The 7,065-nt window shown below is 43.8% G+C and overlaps 1 long non-coding RNA gene across 1 annotated transcript; it reads right to left on the bottom strand.

Annotated features, from left to right (window-relative positions):
* Positions 1-4,302: 4,302 nt before the first annotated feature.
* LOC120393255 lies at positions 4,303-4,943 on the bottom strand. Its single transcript, XR_005591974.1, has 2 exons — positions 4,673-4,943; positions 4,303-4,539 (listed from the first exon to the last, which is right to left on the bottom strand). It is a non-coding gene; the product is annotated as an uncharacterized LOC120393255 (long non-coding RNA).
* Between the last annotated feature and the right edge of the window lie 2,122 nt (positions 4,944-7,065).

Raw genomic sequence — 7,065 nt, 5'->3', positions numbered from 1 at the left:
CTTAAGTCTCTAGTATTTCAGAGCTGTAGCCATCAAATCAACCTGCTCGCTACTATTTTGAAGTCCTTTTGAAACAAAGGGTTAGGATGGTATGAACGTCTCCAAAATACCTGAGGTTGTTTTTTTCAACAGAATCTCTTGAATGGCTGCTGGGCTGCAAGAGGAGGTATGCTCCCTGTTTTCAACTCTGAAAATATATATTGTATAATATCACTCGTTGGCCGTGCTGTCTTAGTAAATAATGGTGACTATGTTTATTGCAGTGTGATCTGTTTAGCATGGAACTAGTAACTTTAAATTGCATTTCATCACCAGGCCAAGGTAAAAACCATTGTAACTGTAGTTTTGCTTAATAACGTCAGGTACTACACAGGTTGTATAGGATTTGGGACAAATACTAACTAACAGATTATGCTTGTTCTTTAATTCAAAGGCCCAAACACACATTGAGGGGGACAGAACAAGCATGTTCCTGCAACACTTTATCCTGTAGTAGAAGGTAACTTTCTGCAATTGGCTATTAAATGCGTGTGGGATTATTGAAAACTATTTTGTTGCAAACTGTATTTTAAACTCTCTCTCTCTCTCTGTAAAACATAGGTGGGATTTTTTTTAAGTATATGGCTGCAAACTGATGGTAATGGTGTGTTTCAAACTAAGAGGGTGTTGGTTTTTTAGTGTGCAAAATGTGTTTTAACCTGGATTTTAAAAGTTGATTTTAAAAGCCGTTTGGTTTTTATTTTGCAAAATGAGGTGTATTTAAAAAAAAGTTTGTGGGTTTGTTGTTTTAAATGGTAGAAACAAACTCAAAACTCCTGTTCGTTATACAGACTGAAATGGATTATTTTGTTTTAAAGCTATGACTTTTTAAATAAAATATTCATTAGGGTATTTTTCTATTTTTAAGTTTACAAGACAGTTTCATGTGATTTATAATAAATAATAATAATAATAATAATAATATCATCTGCTCCACAAACCTACCCAATACCAGCAGTGTGAGAGACCCTGACGAACTCTCTCAGTACCTGTTTTCCCCCAACTATAAGGTTCCATCCTGCAAGTTTATCGACGATGAAACAGCATGAGTGTCTTGAAAGGACCCAAAAGACCAGTACTCTGTCTCTGGAAATACCAGTGTTTTCATAGCCTGTTTCACCACTGCTTATGCCCGCATAGAACTATACAAACTGCTAGACAGATTTCAAAAGCAGTGCCTGTACCATGACACTGACTTGGTGATATGTGTGAAAAGGGAGGGTGACTGGAATCCTCCTCTGCGGAATTATTTAGGCAAGACACCGCCAGATCAACACATCACCGAGTTTGTGTCAGCAGGACCGAAAACATACAGATAAAAGCTATCGGGAAGAAAGGCCTGCATGAAAGTCAAAGGTATTACCCTGAACGTAGCAAATTGTGAAAAGATCAACTTGGACAGTTTGAAAGATCTAGTTCTGGACTATTGCATGGGCCTGTGAGAAAACACCTCCAAAAAGATAGAGGTTCAGCAGCCCTCTATCATAAGGAACAAAAATCAGTGGCAAATAAAGACAAAAACCCTTAAGAAAAACACAGAAAATTGTTTCCACCAAGAAGGTCCTAGGAGAAGGGTTTAAAACCCTGCCCTATGGCTTTAAAAATGGATCTGAGGTGGAAACACCCCTTTTCTGCAATTCTTGCGGGGCCTAGCAACTATGGGAAAATGTGTTGGATAATGCCAAACAAACATTGTCTGTTATGCCTGAGAGTATTGGATAACATAGCTATAAAAATCATTGCAAGATACACATGTCTGGGCTTGCCGAAACATGTTTTAAGCAAGGCTAGATAGGTCGTTTAGCACTAAGTCGTTAGAATACAATTTAAGATAAACCCTTGCTACGATGATGTAAGAAAAACATGCAGTGATAGCTGCAGGCGACAGAGTGGGGGTCTTATAATTGTCTATTGTGAAACACATTATCTGTGGCATTTTTGTTTAAAAATTTCATAATGCTTTTAGGAAACAACACGCTATTCAGGGGGGGGTGCCCGTATGAGTCAAAAAACTCTCCATGGTTACACTTCACCAGATACAAGGTGAGCCAATGTTCACCGGGTTGGTTATGTGGATGCGTGTTGACCACCAAACCTAAGGGTTTCTGAGACAACTTGCTGCCAGGGAGCCAATCATAAGGGAATTCTTTTTTGTGTAAGGGGTCATTGATGAGACACGTGAGAGCTGCACGGTGTCCATGTTCACATATAGTCAAGCAGAACATTTCTCCTCTGATTTATCACTATGATGTTGTCAAAAACCCCATACACGATCATATTGACGGTGATGGTTAGAGCCATCCCAAAATGTATTTCTGCTCTCAGGTTCCCGGTTTTAAACAGGGAACAGTGATTGGTGCATTCCTGGTTGGGAGACAGGTCAAAGGCAAACAAGGTGTAACCTCACGGTTGATTAACAGAGAACGATCTTTCACGTGTTTACCAGCTGTCTGTACCAGATTCATGTATCCTCTCATGCAGTGTTCTGCCTCGAAGTCTGGTTGCAGAGGCTTGGTTATGGAATATTCCACCTACGCCAGCCTCGTACATCCAGGAAGGGCATATCCCACCTGGGCTTTGTAATAGTTCCTGTAGATGGTGGGGTCGCTGTAATTTTTTAGGATCGCCAAATGTTTTGCTTTTTAGAAACCTCGCTCTCTCCGGGGACACAGGTGCACCTTGATGATCACCTTGCCAAAGCAATACAAGACGTGTCTGTTCTGATCTGTCTTTATTTCAATGGTAATGGTATCGATGTGGTGTTTTCTGACAGGAACGTAATGAGGTTTATCGTAGGTGATGGTGACAAACTCATTGTTCCTTCCTCGGACAGAGAGACAATGTAACAGGGGAACAGAAAAGTCCCCCACAAACTCATGTTCTACAATATCTGTGAACAGACGCAAGAAATTAAAAGCCGTGTGATGTCTGCTGAGAAGGGGAATTTTGGACTCTATGCTTGGGCCCAAACCTAGAATGTTAGCTAGCTCCCGCTGATAGAAAACATACAAGTAAAATTGGCAGATTTAAGACTAACTTTTCTACCCCAGGGTCGTAGTTCATGACCACCTCAGGCGGTGTGGGATGACGAACCACAGTACTGTTCATATGATCCAATAATTCAGGTATGGACGAGTAATAACCTCGTTGTAGGATAAACTCCATGCCACACCTGCAAAGGTGATTTCAAAAGGGTGTCTTCATTGATAGTGTTCGGTTGTGCGGTATTGTATTTCCACTAACCCACCTCCCAGGCTCTCTGGATATCCAAGGGCTTAATTAGCCATATTGTAAAGTTCAAGCTGGTGTTCTGAGGAAAAACTGCAGAGCTGGCATTGCTGGGCAACGTAATGTAGAACCCGCTGTCGCTCATTTTTCTCTCTCTCTGTCTTTGCAGGAGGAATCTTTTTGTTTGTTTGTTTTGTTCACTTCTAAATGTCACAGAGTTGAGAAGCTTCCACCCAGCTATTAAACTTATCGCCTCCTCAAACCATTTCACCAGTAGCTGCTTTTTTCTCCCTTTTCCTTTATCCGCTAGAACTTTTTCAATCCTGTAAATCCTGTCTTGTTTGGGGTTTACTTTTTGTAATTCTTCAGGGCAAAAAGATCCAGTAACTGTCTCACCCTCGTAATCTTTTAATCAGTATACAGGTCTCTGGCTCCTGGTTAAGGCTTCATCCACTATAAATAGCTCATCAGTAAACATCTGTTCATAACCTTTTTCAAAGGCTCCTTTGACTTTAGATAGTCTCACGTGGTCGCCTTTTCTAAAAGGGGCAACAACTGGTTTTATTTTAAAACCATCTCTATAAACTGTTTTCCATATCTTCAGAGAATGTGAAGGATTAACATCAGCAGGACTGGTACGTATAGTTCTGTGAAAGCTCCGGTTGTCACTCTTTATAAAGTCAGATAATACGTCTTAAAGCCTCTGTTGTGTTTGGAAAACCGGTGCACATCTACCAGATCTTCCTGCCATTGCGCGTCCACATCTGAAACAATGGTCTTGTTTCTTTTAAAATGTATTTGAGCCAGTTTGTGTAAAGTGTAAGCATCTGATCTGAAAGCTAAGCTGTTACCTGTCTTCTATTTAAAAGTTTTACTGTGCTTTTTGGCCACTCAAAAAGAGGATTCCCCCACCAAAGCTCCCAGCATCCCTGGGGATGTAATCTATTTTCATTAACAGAGCTGTCTGTGGAGACAGGACTGTTCCTGGTACCGTCTTTTACTAACGCAAGTATGGAGGGGATACAGTCATAGGGACACATTTAAATAAGTTTAATTAATTGCCTGGTTTAACACAACCTTTGACAGCCACCTGTAAAAATGGACGCCATGACCCCTACAACGAAAGACTCTGAGCTGGTTCATTCTTCTATTTTGTCCTTTTCCGGATTTTCCTCTTGAGATCTGCATCTCAGACAGGAGCAAAAACAGCTGATGCACAACAGGGCTACCGATGCGTAAGTTCTCAAAGGCCTCTTGAAAGGCATCGTCGAGCTGTTGAGAGATTTTCAGACAAAAAACAGTGTAAGCAACCCTCTGCTTGTTCTTAGATTTATGCAATGCCAAGTTGATTCCTAACCCCATTATACCCCCATGATCGACCATCGCTTCTTAATCATTCATTTACCTGAGCAACGTCTTTCCCGTTCACCTTGTCCACCAGTGACTCCCCCAAGCCATGATCATCTTCCCACTTTGGGGGGGGAGTCGTCACACTCATCAGGGTTCTTCACGAGGGTTCGGGGTCGGGTCCTGAGGTATCTATCAATGGTCGAGTCAAAGGGCCCTCCTCGGAACTGTAACTGCTATAGCGCTTTATCCATACAAGCCCAAAGGTCCTCGGGGCTAAAACAAAGTCTGAAGTTCTCAGGGGAGTGGTAAAGGAGTCCATGTCTCCTCTCAGCCTTTCCACAATTCATAAAACACATCTTCTTGGGAAGAGATGGCCTCCTCTGCCCAGCGCTGGGACTTATGAGGTGATGTGCTGCACTCTGATTGGCAGAGGGCATTGGAAGGAGTTCTTAGAGGGTCACAACCCTCTTCTGGGAGGTTCACCCCTTCCGAGAACCTACCTTGTTTTGGTCAACTCTCCTCTTGGGGCAGTCCTCTGCAGCTGAAACCCATCGCAACTGGTAAAGGGTGGTGAGAGGAGTTCCTAGAAGGGTCACATGAAGCACTTCCGGATGGGTCACCCCACCCCAGAATTCCCCCCAGTTGGTCAAATCTCCTCTTGGAGTGATCCCCAGTGGCTGAAACCCACCCTGATCGGTAGATGGCAGTGGGAGGAGTTCTTAGAGGGGTCACACAAAGGACAGGTCACCTGCCTCGGAACTCCCCTTGATTGGTCAAGTCTTCCCTCGGGGCATTCCTATTGGGGCGAAACCCACCCTGATCGGTAGATGGCAGTGGGAGGAGTCCTTAGAGGTGTCACATGACACATCTTGCTGCCGGGGTCAAGGGGTGGGATTAACATTTGATTGATGGTAGGGCCCTTATACCACTGGAGTGCCTTGTTCTGTTTGTCTCCATTCTGCTTCATTCGCCAAGCGCTCGGCCAGGACAGATGTCACTTATGAGCTCAGTTGCCACCAGCTGGACAGTGGGACTTGGGTCTTTCTCTAGGACCCGGAGAGCTGAAATTACAGAGGACATCACGTTAGTGAACAGACTGTCAAATCACAGCTAAGCGTGATCACAGAACCTTGAAGTACCTGAGCAGAATGATCACATGGAAAATGTGAAACTGGGCTCAGTCCTTCTATTGGGGTGAAAATACATGAGAGATGAATAGGCCTCACTTTTCATATAGTCACCTGTGCCTGAAATAGCTGGAGACTTATTACTTCTGAATACCACACGACAGCAGCTCTCCAATACAAACAAAGCTTTAGGGTCCCTCATTGGGTCCCTTCCATGCTCCCAACTGTGGGGAGACCCTGACTCTACCAGAAAGTCATCCACTCTGCTGCAAATGGAAGAAGGTCCATTGTTTCAATAGCTTCCACTTTTCAGTTATTTTCCAGCTCTATTCAGGAGCCACTGCCTGAGCTCAACTCAATGTGGAATTTAACACAGGCCAGGTCCAAGCTGGTTTGCGCATGATACAGGGCACTTACTGGAAGCAAAATTGCTGGTGGGAAATTTGGGGTAGCAGAAAGTGGCTACTTCTCACTTGGGAGTCCACAGAAAGCCAATAAAGCCCAAAGTGTGGAGAGCACTGGCTGGGAAGGGGGCATTGCCAGGACAACCAGGAGATGCACTGACTCATATCACACCTTCTGCAGCTTCCTCCTTCAGGGGAAATTAAGGCTGACTTTCTACTGGGCAAGAGTGAATTTGTCCTTTGATGCGTGGCTGATGCACTTTGCACCAGTGGTATCGGTTACTGCTGCTTGTCAGCTAAATTCCTTTATAACTCATTAATGAGCAGGACTTCAGCTGTATTTATCACTTACACATCAGCAGATGTTCCAGGTCCAGCCATTTCATACGCTGAGTGTCTGTGTGTTCCAGGATGATGCCTAAATACACAATGTCAAATAAATAACAACAATAACAATAAAACCTTCCCTTGTTGAGTGCAAAGTGATATTAGCAGCCCCTAGACAGGTCGTTGGGGTCTCCTACTGTGGGCCTAAGGGTGAGCTGTGGGCAAGAGGATGCTAGAGCAGTTTAGAGTCCACACTGAAGAGAATGAGAGAGACATTTTTTAAAAAGAATGTTTACATAAAACCCATTTGCTTGATGAAACAGTCTGTGCTCCTCTTGCCACTGCAGTCAGTTATTGGAGACATACTAAGATAGTGTTTGGTCTAGTGGTCTGAGCAAAGGACTGGGGCCAGGAATAAGCGAGTTCTAAGCAGGGATCTCACAAGGTGACTGATAGGTGAGCCCCAATGCCTGCCTGTCTCACATGGGTGTGCTAGGGAGAAGAGGCCACAGGGCCAAATAGGAGGAACCTAATGCTTCCTTGACAAGGTGCTGTGGCCAGGAAGGTGAAACAGCAGGCGCTATGGGGAG

This window comes from Mauremys reevesii, unplaced genomic scaffold, assembly GCF_016161935.1.
Source record: "Mauremys reevesii isolate NIE-2019 unplaced genomic scaffold, ASM1616193v1 Contig17, whole genome shotgun sequence".
Lineage (NCBI taxonomy): Eukaryota > Metazoa > Chordata > Testudines > Geoemydidae > Mauremys > Mauremys reevesii.
This window is presented reverse-complemented; position numbering and strand designations above follow the sequence as displayed.